This window comes from Schistocerca nitens, chromosome 2 (assembly GCF_023898315.1).
Source record: "Schistocerca nitens isolate TAMUIC-IGC-003100 chromosome 2, iqSchNite1.1, whole genome shotgun sequence".
Classification (NCBI taxonomy): Eukaryota; Metazoa; Arthropoda; class Insecta; order Orthoptera; family Acrididae; genus Schistocerca; species Schistocerca nitens.
Window position 1 is genome coordinate 181,206,917 of NC_064615.1, and position 17,669 is coordinate 181,224,585.

Sequence of the window (17,669 nt, forward strand, 5' to 3'; positions counted from 1 at the left end):
ACACGATCTATGCAATTACACATGTGTTTCACGCTGGTTTAACTATCCCGCATACATACAAAACACTCACCCTATCATATTTAAGCATAATATTTCAGGTGGATCCTTACAAAGTAATAACATAATTTTGAGTTACTTGTTTGCTACCCCAGTTGCCTGTGTTTCACAAAGTGAAAAGGTGTAAATGGTGTAATGGATACCAGCCCGGAAAGTCTTCGATAGAAAATCCAGGCCAGAAGAAATTGGACCGCTTTAATTCATGGGGGCACGGAGAGTCAGACTCGACTTAACGACCAGAGATATGATATTTTCAGTACAATACAGATACAAAGATGAAGGAGGGTAAGAAATCAAACGAAACTGACTTGCTCTGCAGCGAGTCACCGCGGACTAGGCTCTTGTAACAAAACACTCGGAAAATGTCCTTGATCGAGCTACGAAATTTAGTCGGATTTCCAGTTCACATTGCCCATTTCGATGTGCAGAGCAAGAAATAAAAATAATACAGAAGACTGTATTTTATATTTCTCAAAAAGATTTTAAAATACTTTGAAACAGTTTTTATTCGTGCCGAATAAATTCCTTCGCAACATATGGCCAGGAGTAAAACCCTTGGATTCATAGCAATAGTGGCTGTTCCTCAGACCATAAATTCTTCAGAGTACAAAGCCTCTGATTCTATGGAGCCACCAGTTACACTGATATCTGACCGACATATCGGTCGAAGGCCTTGCATACCTTCATTACATTTCCTGAAATTTTGGACTTTAAGTAAAACTTAGGCGCCCATGTTACTTCATAACTATTTACCTTATTACGTAATTGAGGATACTTGACAAAGCAAACTTCCCGACAGTCCTCTTCATCCTCCTTGTCAGCCCTTGGATGTGAAGAGGAAGCGATATTTCAGTACGCTAATAGGTCCACAAATAAATGTGGCTCTAATTGAAAGAAAACAGCCCTCGATCACTATTTTTAACGAATTAACCGGGTTTCAACACTGCTAGGAGTGTCTTATTCAGAATTTAAATCAAAGAATGGTCTATAACATGGTCACAGAATTATGACTAAAAACGTGTGATACAGAGTATAAGTACAGAATCATCGTGAAAGACTGGCAGTACTTATATGTCATTTATAAAATAATAAATATGCAAAAAGGGCATTAGTCACAAAGATATTTAAGATAAAAAATTGTGATGGCGAGCCACTAAGGGCTGCTCGTTACTTATGCGGTTACATCACAATATTTTATCTCAAATATCTTTGTGACTAAAGCCCTTTTGGCATATTTGTTATTTTATAAATGACATATAAGTACTGCCAGTCTTTCACGATGATTCCGTATTTATACTCTGTATCATACGATTTTAGTCATAATTCTGTGACCATTTTATAGACCATTCTTTGATTTAAATTCTGAGGAAGACACTCCTAGCAGTGTTGAAACCCGGTTAATTCGTTAAAAATAGTGAACGAGGGCTGTTTTCTTTCAATTGTAACTATTCCCGGTCTCTGAACGTGCAGCCATGTACAAAATTTTGAGATGTAGCTATATTAAAGAACTTACACAGATTGTTCATAGACACCTTCTTAGTGCTTTGAAATAAGAAACTAACTGTGGAACATTAGGAGTTGCATTTCTCGCGTGATATACAGCGCTTGCAAATTATGAAATTTACTTCTGTGCAAATTTTACCTCGCGGTTTTGTGAATTTTAACAGAATAAAATCAGAATAAAATCTTTTTGGTCTTCTCACAAAGAAACTGCTGTGGTTGTAAAAGTTGCTTTTAGATAGGACTGTAAAAGTAATTAGTTTTGCCTAACACTTCCAAAGGCCTTTATTCTCATTACCCTCACGGGAAAGCTTAAATAATCATAACCGACTTCGCCGGTGGTGTAACAGCCCAATCCATGAAGACCAAACACGGTCTAAGAAGGGAAAGAATTAGTGTTGTCACAAATGTTTGTTCAACAGTAGGAGGGAGTGCCTCCCCCTGGCCAGTGGGAAGGGGTGAGAAGTTGTGAGGAGGGGGAGAGGATCTGCGAGAGTGGGGGGGGGGGGGGAGTTGCGTTCTTGAATAACTCGAAATCAACGTATCCCAGTGCAAAAGTAAGATAAATTAAATTCCTAGAAAAAACTGTCTGTTCATTTTTTCTCGGACTAATAGTTTACGTGCAGACAACCACAGAATACTGAAAATCTTGCTCGACAAACAGACACTGTATGGGGCGATCTAAAAGTCTGTCAACACTTGAAAATTCAATACTTCACGAAATAATCCCAGTAGAGAAGTAAAATTCACGCAAATACTTGAAATGACTTGGGGTTTTATTGAAGAAAAAAAAGTGCGCAATATGACCAACGGCGATTCATATGATAGAAAAGCAATAATTAGCATAACAATTTATTTTTCCAAAGGCGACGTCTTTTACAACAAATGTTCAACATGTCGGCCGTAATAGTCGAGGAGCAATGTTGTGAACAGCACTGTACAGCATATCAGGAGGTAAGGTGAGGTGAGAAATTGCCGTCGGACGTTGTCTTTTAGCATCCCAAATAAGGTCGGAGAATCGTGGTAAACTTATGACTTCAGGCAACTCCACAAACAACAGACTTAGGTCTAGGGACGTTGTGATGGATGTGGCAGGTCAACACGCGATCCTCAGCAAACAATGTGCGCGGGAGATCTTTTACGCGTGTAACAATATGGGGTTATTGGGCGGAGCGCCATTCTGCATAAAAGTCGAAGCTTGCAGCAAGTGTTAGTCAGGCTAGGAATGATCTGACCCCCTCTCTCACTACAGCTCATTTTATACACGATTCTCATGCTGTCCAGCGCGATCTGTCTATGTCATTTCAGCGTGCATTTCAATTTTTACCTCTCTGTCTACGTTATTCCGTGAATTAGTGCATTTTCAAATTTTAACAGACTTTTGGGTCACCCCGTATCTTTGGTGGTTTTGTAGGTCAACATGAGGTAGTTTCCCCGACATGATAAACCAGAAATGTCCTATATCAATCGTTCGTCTAGAATTACCCTAGCCCACTGTAGTACATCGTAGTCAGTTATCGTTCACATCCTGTGTAAGGATGTTCGCTGACCATTAATTCCCGCACTTACTTCAGGACCTGTCTCTGATTATTCATATACTTACGTGTTTTCCATACAACGTGGATCTCGGTTACTTTGTTTACGAGGTCCTTTGGTGTACAGTCCCGATTACTTGAAGTATCTAGTTTATGAGGCACCCCTCAATACTATCATGATCACAATCACTCGACTGCCACAACCACTGACTTGCATGACAAGGTCCTAACGATTGGATGATTTGTATCTACTGGTTAGATATCCTTAATACTCAGCAAGAACAAATCCTAAGTTCGTCGCGAATAACTGCATATCACAATCAACTCATTTGCTTCCGATTCCACAGCCGTTAAGAACTCGTTAAAGGTTGAAATCATCGTCCAGACATATTAAAAGTTACTTGCATACAACGTCTAGCCAGTTTCAAAATGTTCAAGTGTGTGTGAAATCTTATGGGACTTAACTGCTAAGGTCATCAGTCGCTAAACTTACACACAACCTAAATTATACTAAAGACAAACACACACACCCATGCTCGAGGGAAGACTCGAACCTCCGCCGGGACCAGCCGCACAGTCCATGACTGCAGCGCCTAAGACCGCTCGGCTAATTCCGCGCGGCACTAGCCAGTTTCCTGACAGGAAATCTTTACGGAAGAATATAAAAACTGGTAGAAGCCGACCTCGGGGGATATCATCTTGGATTCTGGAGGAATATAGGAACACGCCATGCAGAACTGTATGGAGCCAATATCTGATCTTAGAAAATGAGTTAAAGATCGGCAAACTTACTTTCATAGCGCTTGTAGATTTAGAGAAAGCTTTTGACAATGTTGACTGGAATACACTTTTTGAAATTCTGAATGTAGCACGAATAAAATACTTGGAGTGAAAGGTTACTTACAACTTGTATAGAAACCAGACTATCGTTTTAAGAGTCGTAGGGTATGAAAGGGAAGCAATGGTTGAGGAGGAAGTGAGGCAGGGTTGTAGTCATCTCCCAACGTTATTCACCTGTCTACTCAGCAAGCCATCAGTAAACCAAGGAGAAAATTCAGGGAGGAGGAATAAAAATTCTGAGCTTTGACTGTGGCATTGTAATTCCGTCAGCGACAGCAAAGGACTTGGAAGATCAGTTGAACGGTATGGATAGCGTCTTGAAAGGTGGTTACAAGAGAAAGGTGGTTACAAGTGAAATAGGCAGACAATATTAGTAATGTAATAAATCCAGTTGGAGAGAGAGAGGCCAACAAAAGAAATTGTCAATGATGTTTGTCAGGATTATTAATTGGTCCTTTGAAAACGAGTTCACTCTTAATTTTGAGAAAACGCACTAAATTCAGTGCTGTACAGAAAATAGTCATAGTAACGATCTATGTGAGCGTGGAGTCAGTAAAAAGGGTAGAGAATTCCAAATTTCAGAGTGCACATGTTGATGAAAAGTTGAACTGGAAGAAACATATTACTGAGATTCGCAGACAGTTATTAAGTTTAGCTATTTTCGCTCTAGGAGGAGGAGATGAGTGTTAAACGTCGCGTCGACAATGAGGTCATTAGAGACGGAGCAAGATCTCGGATTAGGGGACGGAGAAGGATAGCGGCCGTGCCCTTCCGAAGGAACTATCCCATCATTTGCCATAAGCGATTTAAAGAGATCACGGAAAACCTAAGTCAGCATGGCCGGACACAGGCTTGAACCGTCGTCCTCCCGCTAACCACTGCGTCAAACCACTCGGTAATTTTTTATGTTAGTTTGGAAGTAAATTATTCAGCCGTCTAACATATCCTGCCTATTTCCGCTCAATAACGTCTTACGAAATAACTTTCTGGGAGAACTCATCAATTAGAAATTACTGATTGCACGAAAGCAAGTACTGAGAACAATATATGGTGTTTACCAGCAGAGATTTTGTAGGTAACTTGTAGGTGTTTTGTAGGACTTGGGCATTTTAACTGCAATTACATAATACAAACGTATAGGATGAACCATAACTCCAAGGGTTGCTCAGGGATACCTATTGAGAAATTTGGTGTAAGGGACTCACGATCTCCGACGGCTCGCTGCAGAATTATTGCATTTGATTCGGTTTCTTCTTCATTTTAGCTTCGTATCTGTATTGCGCTGAAAATGGTGAACAAAAGTGCAAAAGTCGGCAGTAGGTTTTATGTGTTTAGATTTTGTTCCACTCGCTTATTTGCGAGCCTCTGCTCCATAATCACCTGAATCTAGTTGGTGGGACTATCGCAGCGGCGGAAGTAATGCGCCAAATTTCTGGAATTCTGGAGATTGTAAGACAGTCAATGGTGCGTCGCTATAGACTCTGCCATGATCATGGCGATCGAAATTTTGAACCGTACCTGTGACAGAAAAGTTCTGCATGTGTTACGTATTGTACTATACGCTGACAGAGGAGAGTGAACACACTGTGACAAAAGTGTACGTGTTTCGTTTGAAGGTCGTCGCATTATTCTGTGTTGTGCGTTGTACGTTTTGGTTACTGCATTTTATAGGCTTGTTCAATGTTGCGAAGGTATTTTCACAACAACAATGGTTACTGCGGTAACAAACCGAATAAATCGTAATTACATTTTTACTCTGTAAAAGAATAGATAGAGAATAGATTGAGGAAAGGCAAGCCTACGTTTCTAGCATTTGTAGACTTAGAGAAAGCTTTTGACAAAGTTGGTTGGAATACTCTCTTTCATATTCTGAAGGTGGCAGGGGTAAAATACAGGGAGCGAAGGGCTATTTACAATTTGTACAGAAACCAGATGCCAGTTACAAGAGTCGAGGGGCATGAAAAGGAAGCAGTGGTTGGGAAGGGACAGGGTCGTAACCTATCCCCGATGTTATTCAATCTGTATATTGAGCAAGCAGTAAAGGAAACAAAAGAAAAAATTGGAATAGGATTTGAATCCATGGGGAAGAAATAAAAACTCTGAGGATCGCCGATGACATTGTAATTCTGTCAAAGACACCAAAGGACCTGGAAGAGCAGCTGAACGGAATGGACAGTGTCTTGAAACGAGGATGTAAGATGAACATCAACAAAAGCAAAACGAGAATAATGGAATGTAGTCAAATTAAATCGAGTGATGCTGAGGGAATTAGATTAGGAAATGAGACACTTAAAGTAGTAAAGGAGTTTTGCTATTTAGGGAGTAAAATAACTGACGATGGTCGAAGTAGAGAGGATATAAAATGTAGACTGGCAATGGCAAGGAAATCGTTTCTGAAGAAGAGAAATTTGTTAACATCGAGTATAGATTTAAGTGTCAGGAAGTCGTTTCTGAAAGTATTTGTATGGAGTGTAACCATGTATGGAAGTGAAACATGGACGATAACTAGTTAGGACAAGAAGAGAATAGAAGGTTTCGAAATGTGGTGCTACAGAAGAATGCTGAAGATAAGGTGGGTAGATCACGTAACTAATGAGGAGGTATTGAATAGGATTGGGGAGAAGAGAAGTTTGTGGCACAACTTGACTAGAAGAAGGGATCGGTTAGTAGGACGTATTCTGAGGCATCAAGGGACCACCAATTTAGTATTGGAGGGCAGCGTGGAGGGTAAAAATCGTAGAGGGGGACCAAGAGATGAATACACTAAACAGATTCAGATGTATGTAGGTTGCAGTAGGTGCTGGGAGATGAAGCTTGCACAGGATAGAGTAGCATGGAGAGCTGCATCAAACCAGTCCCTGGTCTGAAGACCACAACAACAACAACAACAAGAACACCAACAACGAGTAGCCACAGTCCATGGGTCGCTCATACCGAAATGCTCAGAATGTATCCCTGAACAATTGCTGAAAGTTGTCGGTGGAGTTCTGGTTCACCTTGTATACATTCGCTAATGCAATTAGTCATAAATAGTCTGTCACAATTTGAGAAGAGTAGTGATTTCCATACTAAAAACATTAGATGAAAAATTACCTGTAATATTTATTAATGCTGCCAAAGGCTCAGAAAGGTTTAAGCTTAGTTGCGTGAGTAGTACTGAAAATTCACTGAGGAGACAAAAGCATGGGATAGCTATATGCACATATATAGATGGCGGTAGTCTCATAGTGGCCTACGACCTTCCGCTTCAGGCAAATGCCGGGATGGTTCCTTTGAAAGGGCACGGCCGATTTCCTTCCCCATCCTTCCCTCACCCGAGCTTGCGCTCCGTCTCTAATGACCTCGTTGTCGACGGGACGTTAACCACTAATCTCCTCCTCCTCCTCCGCCTACGACCTTCACTTAACGACTGACTGTAACAGCGATTACGTATAAGTGTCAGTGTTAACAGACAAGCATCGCTATACGACATAGCTACAGAAATCAATGTTGGACGTACTACGAACGTATGCGAAAGGGCACTGCTGCAAAATTTGTCGTTAATAGGCGATGGTAGCAGACGACCGGCACGAGCGCCTTTGCCAATAGCACGACATCGCTTGCAGCGCCTCTCCTGGGATAGGCACCATATCGATATGACCCTAGACGACTAGAAAACCGTGACGTGGTCAAATTAGTCCCGATTTCAGTCAGTAAGAGCCATGACAGGTTTCGAGTACGGTGCAAGACCCAAGAAGCTATAGACCCAAGTTGTAAACAAGGCGCCATGCCAGCTAGAGGTGGAACCATAATGGTGTGGACTGTGTCTACATGAAATGAACTGGACCCCCTGGATATTCGACTATTTTTAGAATATTTGCAGCCATTCATGGACAACATGTTCCGAAACAACGATGGAATTCTTATGGATGCTATGTCACAAGGCCACAGTTATTCGCAGTTGGTTTGATGAACATTCTGGACAATCCGAGTGAATGGCTTGGCCACTCAGATCGTCCCACATAAATCTCGTCGAAAATTTATGGGTCATAACCGAGAGGTATTTTCATGCACAAAATCCTGCACCGGCAACACTTTCGCAATTATGGACGGCTATAGAGGCACCATGGCTCAATATTTCTGCGGGGACTTCAAAAATGGTTCAAATGGCTCTGAGCACTATGGGACTTAACATCTATGGTCATCAGTCCCCTAGAACTTAGAACTACTTAAACCTAACCAACCTAAGGACAGCACACAATACTCAGTCATCACGAGGCAGAGAAAATCCCTGACCCCGCCGGGAATCGAACCCGGGAACCCGGGCGCGGGAATGCGGGGACTTCCAACGACTTGTTGAGTCTATGCCACGTTGAGTTGCTACAATACGCCGACACGATATTACGACGTACCCCATGACTTTTATTACCTCGGTGTATGTTCATCAATGTTAAATTGAGGCCAGTGTGCCATTTAGAGACTTGGAACTGGGAGCTAAACATGCATACATATCCTGTCAACTGCTTCGATCCACATCTTTTCGATAAAAAAAGGTAGTTGAAAACAGGGGAGTGGATTGGATATTTTACGGCTTGTAATCTTATTTCTCTAGTATCCTTGTACAAAGAAAGTGCAGACCTAACTGAAGGTCATTCGTGAAGGAGCGGACGGGCGAACGGTATGGGCAGAGATGGATCGCGCCGCTGCTGTGCTCCAGAGCAAATTCCAGAGATAAGTCCGCAGCCAGCCGGTACGGATTCGCTTTGCTACAGCAGGTGGGGCTTCATCTTGGCGCCACACCACGCAACGTATCTAGTAGACTCACTTCTGATGAGCGATAGTTACTGTCTCCGAACAATATAGAAGCAGGATGAGTTACTGTATGTAGCCGAGCGGTTCTAGGCGCTACAGTCTGGAACCGGGCGACCGCTACGGTCGCAGGTTCGAATCCTGCCTCGGGCATGGATGTGTGTGATGTCCTTAGGTTAGTTAGGTTTAAGTAGTTCTAAGTTCTAGGGGACTGATGACTTCAGAAGTTAAGTCCCATAGTGCTCAGAGCCATTTGAACCAAGTTACTGTCATTAACCATTCCACGTATCTAAAACATTCTGTAAAAAGCTGGGGCGATGACAGGTAGCAACAACCTTTCTTTGGCACCTAAAATGGGATTATCAAAGAGGCTTTCTTAGCACTTTTGTTTGTATAACCACAATTATGAAATGTGCACTGTAGAGTATACCGAACTAAAAAATTTACCCTGTGTAGATCATGGACCAGTTAAGCAAAAAACTTTATTTCTGCAATTGCTGTATTTTTAACGTGTTTTTATTAGGTGGTTTGTCTCTTCGGTATAAATTTTCGAATTGATATTAAACTAACATCCGATGAGCTAGAGACCTGAAACTTTCAACGTGGTTCATAAATGTGTGACCGTGCAATATTAACTCGTTGTCTTATGTGGTGTGTATGGTGGAGGGCACTTGGCGTAACACTGCTGTTTCCTCCTTTTCCTGTCCACTGACGATTGTTTTGCTATGAGAAAGAGTAAAAGAGTAGAGCTAAGCTTCTGTGTGAGCTCGATTCCCTCTAATTTTTACATTCGTGGTCTTTTCTCGAGATATACGTAGGAAGAAACAATAAGTTGGTTGACCCAGGTGAAGAAAAACTGAAATATACCTGAAATTTACCACATGTCTGTTGTAATCTCATCAAAAGGTATGAAATCGATTGAAAAATTTCACACACACAATGTTAAAAAGTAGTGAAGATTTATTTAAATAAAAATCTTTTTAATGTAAAACGTTTTTGAAACGGACTAAAAAGTATAAAAGATATTGTCCTAGCCCCACACAGATTCCTAACACCATACAGACAGTCCTGAAAATATGTATTTGTGAATTTTTAGTAGCTGTGACAATTTTGTAAAATTTAAATAACACACATGGGGTGCATGGAGTAGATAATAGTAAGGAGGGTAGAGAATAGTGGTCGTCGATAAAAGATACTCAAAACGGTTGATGTCATTTGTAGTGCTATAAAATTGTTAGTGACTTTGGTGATCTATGTAAGCATCAGTTATAAGTTGCATGCACCCCTCGTTTTTCTTTTAAATTTTTAAAAGTATTGTCATACCCATCAAAAATTCACAAGCACAAATTTTCAAAAGTAGCTGCTCGAGGTTTGGACTCTTGCATGTGGCTAGGAGAAATTATTTTATACTTTTTAGTCCGTTTCAAAAACGCGTTATATTAAAAAGCTTTATATTTAATTAATTTTTATAAAGTGATAATTGGATAGAGAGGCAGTAGTACATTCACGAGTAATTTTTATGTTCAACACACGAAAAAGTTTCTCCAATTGTGGGACACCTTCAGAGAACTACCTACTTATATGTGCTGCATACGATCCAAGTATTGATTACGGGTAAACTATTGCTACAGTTTATAAAAGAAGGCTTGACGACAGATTAACTCAGCCGCTCCACCCTAAATCTCTCCATTAATCTCCTTGCGAAAGATTGCAGCATTATGTTTGTTGGTCGTAGTAATTTTTTTTTTGTTTATGTAGAAATGGACAGCAGATTCCAGTGAAATGAAAAACAGAAATTAGCAAAATAAGGAACGAAAAGAAATTCAATTAGAGGTATACAAAACTTTGTAGCAGCTTTCAAAATAATCTTGGAGTAAGTTAAACGTATTTACTTGTGAGCATTGGTTGATATAAAATACCTGTCAGAGTGCGTTGTTTTACTAGACATTCAAAATATAAGTTTAGCGTGACGAAAATGTCAAAATACGTGTTGGCAATATTTGCTAAAGTAAATATTTAAGAGTACATTTTGTATTCACGGCGTGCTGCACCATGTATGAAATTGATGAATGTCATTGTTTGTGTATACATAGACAAGGATAATTGGTTTATTGTTTATTTGTATTTTGGCCGAACCAGTACTGTGATTCATAGCATTTACATAGATATTTTTGACTTGAAAACGGCTATTCGCCCGTCGGTCGAACTCCCTTGTGTGAGAAACTACTGGAAGCTAATAACGACGACTAATAATGACCACACAATGAGTAGAGCATGTCTGCAGGTGTTTGTCGCACAGTATTTGTTTTGCCTTTGACGTCAAAGTACCAGTGCAGGCGCATGTGTGTGATAGTTACATATCAGCACTGTGTAAAGTTATAAACTAGTGTAGCAAGGACATGTATTTAGCTAGTACACCGAGTCAGGTGCCACTGTGAAGACCTTGCAGGACCAAAAAGGAGACAGTAAAAATATCCACCCGAAGATGTCGTCTTATATGAATCTCATATATGTTCAGAGGTATAGAAAATGCAAGTAAAAGGAAAGCTCAATTCGAAAGCAATCCAAAAAGCCTAACAAGTCCAGTTATGAGCGAATGCGAGAGGTATGGCAGCGTCGAGAAGGAAATAAACAAATGGGGAAAAGCAGTTACAGAATTGTCCATCGGGCATACAGCAGCCAAAAACAGTAAAAAATTTGTGACTTACGTATCCTGTGGCCATCGAACTGCTCTGTGTGGGCTTTGTATTAGAAAGATTGATAATTAAATTACATTCTAATACGAAACACTTGTTACGCTCTTTTACCAACGTTTTCAGGACATATGAGCACAGAATATTTTTCGGAATTTTAACTTTTTCATTGGTTTGAGCACATCCTCATTGTGTTACGTATGAGACAACATGTTTTACACCTTGGTGATATAAAAAATGCTGCCTCATCTGTAACACAAGGAGGAAATGCTAAAAACCTGTAAAATTACTGTCACATATCGCTACGTGATATTGATTAATTTTTTTCTACCTTTTAATGGTTAATTTTATTTAGTGTGTACTGGGCACATTTTCCAGGAGAAAAGCTTTGCGTTTTTTCATTGGGAAGGTGTTGTCTCTGGGTCGTCTTTGTCGACAGGAGGCAGTCAGTGAATCTCATTAGGAAGTACGAATGTCCACTGGGAGCTGGGTAGTTTTCGCGGAAGTAAGGCTGTGTCTCTGGTGCACCGAGCGGGATGAAGCGTGGCACCACTGCCGTTCCCAGAGGATAACTGAGCATGACATTTTCGCCTATTTCTTTCAGACATCAAAGGACGATACACTGGAACGCCATCCATTGCCTTTGCTACAAAATTTGGTATAGCCAGTTGAACTGAACTGCCCCACGTATGTACTCGATGTGAAGAAGCCGACCAATCGACGTGACTATGCTCCACCCCAGTAGCAACCTAGTTTTTGTTTAGGTATGTTTTGTATGCCGAAAGTCAGAAGTTTCTGCAGTGTTCCCCTATATTTTCATGAAATAAGCAATATTCTTGTCTGTCACATCGGCAACAACATTGAGTTATCCCTTCTATACAGAGTTCTTTTGAAAGTAGAGAGTTCGGAACGGTCATTCAATCACCACCAACAATAAGGGTCGTTCGTATTCGAAGTGCTGTTTGGCGCTAACGGGTGCACAGTTTGCTCATTTTGGGGAAATGCAAGTGTCGCAAATAAGGCAGCGCGACGCTTATTCTGAGCATGTAGCAACTTGCTTACTTTGCCTTGCAACTTGTGTTGCTTAATTTATAATTTGCGGCATCTTTTTGTAGCGTTAACATTCATTTCATAAGCTGTTTAGTTGAGCAGATCTTGTTGCACTTTCTTCACAAACCTTCCACAATTTTTGGTACCTTCCCACAGTTTAGTGTCACTTTGAAATTTGATAGGAGTCTTAGAGATCTTTGTTCTGTGTTAATTTTTATAGTGATGCGTCAATCAGTAAAGCTAATAAATATCTGAAACTTCCTGGCAGTTTAAAACTGTGTGCCGGACCGAGACTCGAACTCGGGACCTTTGCCTTTCGAGGGCAAGTGCTCTTCCAACGGTGCTACCCAAGCACGACTCACGCCCCGTCCTCACAGCTTCACTTCCGCCAGTACCTCGTCACCTACTTTCCAAACTTCACAGAATGTAGATGTAGATGTAGATGGAGCTCTCCTGCGAACCTTGCAGAACTAGCATTCCTGGAAGAAAGGATATTGCGGAGACATTGCTTACCAACAGCCTGGAGGATGTTTCTAGAATGAGATTTTCACTCTGCAGCGGAGTGTGCGCTGAAATGAAACTGTATCAGCGCACACTCCGCTGCAGAGTGAAAATCTCATTCTAATAAATATCTGTTAAACTCAGCCCTCGCTTAAATTCCGAGATCCTTTTCGATGTTCTACAGCTTTGCTATCTTAACCGACACATTAATAATAAATATAACAGAGTGGACACCTAAGCTTGTTGTGACGGCGTTATCGTAGTACATATTAGCGAAACTCAACGATCGGTTACATTAAGAATTCACAGAAAAGAACGACCACTGCACTCGCTTGTCTTACATGTTTTATATTGAGCATTGCACTTTTAAACCAATTAAAAGTTAGACAGGCCAAGAAGCCTTGTCTATGTATCTATAATGTCATTCGTCAAACATTTAGGATTTTTTCTGTTGCATAATTCTTTGTGATTTTTGGCTAAACGTACATTAATGCCAATCCTGCAGCGATTAGGTTGTTGTTTAGACGTCAGTGAGAAATAAAATAATGTTGTGAATACCATCTGTCTTGTTTCAGGAAGTCTGCAGTCATGTAGGATATCAAAAATACAATCAATATACTTCCCTTACGATCGACACATAGACGATACTTCTCCTCGAGTTTCCTTCTTCCGCCCTAACGTTCCTAACGCATTTCTCCTTTGAGCACCATCGTCATATGCAGGACTGTTTGTGTATGTTAGTACTAATGGAGATGTTTGCCTTGTGCCTTTAACATGAATAAATCATCGGGCGTGCACAGAAGGCAGCTGCACTTCAGATGCGTTTTCGTAGCCTCACTTCAATATGAATTACGGAAGCTAATCCGCATTAATTTTAATGAACTGACGAAAGTACTTTTAATACCTGATCTTCATCTGGTAGTAACTGTGAGTTTCTTATACGGTCATATCTCTTACTTATCATTTGTACCACCACATCGTAGCAAAGTCGGCTTTGAAAGTTACAGTGGCTGATACTCTTGCGTAGCTAACAATCAAGACATATCAATTATTTGCGTTGCTACTTCAGCGTAAATCATCGGTCGAAATGTTACCAAATTGCTGTGTCATGTACTACAGATACGGAGCGATAATGTGGCTGGACGAGTCTTTGCTTTCAATCTGGCGCTTTTAGTACTACCCCGCGGAACTAATTTGTGTTTGTGCTGATTAGAGGCTCGGAAAATAGATACGTTTAAGGGCTGCCAGGCGAGTTTACCCAGTTTATCCGCCGTCTGTACGACCCGCATGCTACGGCTGCACTCGAGTGATAACAAACAGAGCCGTGTTTTGACAGGAGTGTGTTTACTGAATATGGGCCGTCACCCGTGTAACATAAACGGAAGCTCGTGCGGGCTGGAGGGAGATGTTCGATGGTCAATGTTGTCATCGCTCGGTTCAGTCACCAATTGTTCAATATAAATAATACAGTCTTACTATTTACGTTTCATTTTGTAAACAAATGAACCCGGAAAGTTTTGCTTGATAAAAAATTTTACCGAGCAAATGGCTCTGAGCACTATGGGACTTAACATCTGTGCTCATCAGTCCCCTAGAACTTAGAACTACTTAAACCTAACTAACCTAAGGACATCACACACATCCATGCCCGAGGCAGGATTCGAACCTGCGACCGTAGCAGTCGCGCGGTTCCGGACTGATCGCCTAGAACCGCTAGATTTACCGAGCAGATTTATACGACAAGGCCAGTTCGTAATATCAAAAATCGGCTGTAAGACTGATGTATAGATTTGATTTCAGTTTCTGCAAACACATAAGAAAGTTTCAAAGTAACTGTAGCTTGGACTGGGATTCCATAAGAGTATCCAAGCAATAGTATCTGTCCACGGACTTTGTGGGAAATATGATCACAGAATCGCAGATGATTTGATTGCAGCCTCAGGGTGAAACTAGAGCTGTTTTCCAAGGTTTGCATAACGATCAATAGAGACAAATATAATAAATTTACTGAAAAACGTTAATTACTTTTTTTCTGTTGTGTTTAGTAACTTGGACAATGACGCTTTTATTAACCGCAAAACTAATTATGCCCTCCTGATTCGAATAAAGTATTAGGTAATTCACATAGAGCACGAATAGCTAAGCTGCCGTCATCACACAACATGAAACGTCTACTGCAGTTTCTCTCCATGTATAAAGCATAATGTAATCTTCTTTTGTTACCTTGGAAGAAAAATAACCCTTGACGGACGAAGAAAGGAGGACATGAAGAGCAGACAGCACATGTAGAAAAGCACTGCTGGTCAAGAGAAGTCTGCTGATATCAAACATAGGCCTTAATTTGACGCTGCTGCTACGGTCGCAGGTTCGAATCCTGCCTCGGGCATGGATGTGTGTGATGTACTTAAGTTAGTTAGGTTTAAGTAGTTCTAAGTCTATGGGACTGATGACCTCAGATGTTAAGTCCCATAGTGCTTGGAGCCACTTGAACCATAATTTGAGGAAGAAATTTCTGAGAATGTACGTTTGGAGCACAGCATTCTAGGGTAATCAAACAGTGGGAAAAGAGAATCGAAGCATTTCAGATATTGTTCTACAGAAGAATGTTGAAAATTAGTGAACTGATAAGATAAGAAATGAAGAGTTTCTTCGCAGAATCGGCGAGGAAAGGAGTATATGGAAAACACTGACAAGAAGAAGGGACAGGTCGATAAGACACCCGTTAAGATATCAAGGAGTAACTTTCAGGTACTAGAGGGAGCTGTAGAGGGTAAAAACTGTAGAAGAAGGCGGAGATTGGAATACATACGTCAAATAATTGAGGACTTGGGTTGCAAGTGCTACTCTGAGAGAAAGAGGTTGGCACAGGAGAAGGATTCGTGGAGGGACCCATCAAACCAGTCCGAAGACTGAGGACACAAAATGGCTACACTTTCCGAAAATCTTAGGAATCCGCAAAAAAGGCGTGAATCCCTGCGTAAATGCAAGTAAGTATACTGTGCCTCAACGGAAAGTCTAAAGTCTATTTGCATAGAATAGTGTGTGATTTCAGGGATTCCTCTGGGAAACTTGCTGATGCAGGGTTACCTAAACTACGGAGCTCATTGGCATGATATCGTGTGGAGAGTTATGAACGCCTCCGAGTCAAGGTATATATGTGCCCTGTAGCCTTGTCAATTGCCCAAATGTGTCTTGTCAATTATTATTTCGTGCATTTTTATACTCGTCTTAATTTACAGTAACCATACGAGAGAATTATGGTGTATAGAGTCAGTGATGTGTTCTCCGATGCTAAAATGACTGCCAACCCTCTACTCGCATATTATTATTCAGCGAAATATCTCCATTCCCTAGCTGGAAATCTCTGGGTGCATATCATACGGGGACTTGTTGAAAAGTAATGCCTCCCAATTTTTTGTTTTGTTTTCAATATATGTGGAGGTTTCACATGTCACGGAAATTACTAGGTCGACTTTCCCACTTCGCTAACGCAAGTTGTCACCCTCTGCCGCTAGCGAGATTCGAATTGAGCCGTATGAAAAGATGGTGTGTAACGTAACTATGAGAGCGAGCTGTAGTAGGGATAAAATCGCAGAAAACGTTCGTCAATTCATGGAGCACCTTCTCCTTCAGCGAGAAAATGGAAGACCACACACGAGCGCTACATCTGCAACGATCCGACGCCTTGGATTCACTATCACCGATCATCTTCCATGCAGTTCAGATTTGGCCCCCCTGGTTTTCATCTGTTTCCAGGATGTACGGAACACCTTCGAGGACTTCACGTTGACAGTCAAGAAGCGATGTAAGCAGAGGTGAGGTTGTGACTCTGGCAACAAAGCAAACATTCGACAGTGGTGCTATCGACAAAGCGATCTCTAGTTAGGAGAAATGTGATCGTTGTCAGGATAATTAAACTGAAAAACAAATACGGAGACACGACGAAGAAATATCTAGAACGTTTGTTTTATTTGAAAAGCTTTAAGAGTTTTCACGTAAAAAATTAGGAGGCATTTGTTTCCAGCACGTCCTCGTAGTGTGTTACGTTATCATTGTCAGATGTCCACTCTACGAATTTTCTCATAAATAAAAATGAGTTATACCTGTACTTGGTGTGTTTCTATACATACATACAGTCCGCTTGGCCCGAAAGCCAATTATCATTCCATTTGGAACTCAGATAAGTCGTTTCCATGATTCAAGACATCAGTGAGTGAAAAGTGTACATATAGCCTGTAGAATTTCGTTATATAACTAGGTGGAGAAATATCTTACGAAGTTCATTTGGGTGGTAGCTGCGCCTAGGAGGCGGTGACGATAAGGTGACTCGACAGCGTAAAAGATTTCTTACACACGTTTGTCCTGTGGCGATAAGCTCTAAGACGGACGTCTTATTCGGCATGGAAACGTGTCCACACAACCATTGTGATTGGCACTTCATCTCTCTCTCTCTCTCTCTAGCCCCCCCTCCCCCTCCCCCCCCCACTCCCCCCACACACACTCACAAAACTAAACCCGCGCGCATGCTCTTGCATAGCCTTAGCTAATTTGCGTTACATTTTCTTTACTTAAGACTGTGTGTAGTTTCATATATACAATATTCTATGTTGAAATAAAATTGTTGTAATACTTATACCAGCTACTATCGTCAGTGAAGGAAGCAATTTTCAGCGTTAATAACTGGTCTATGACGCGAGAAGTATTG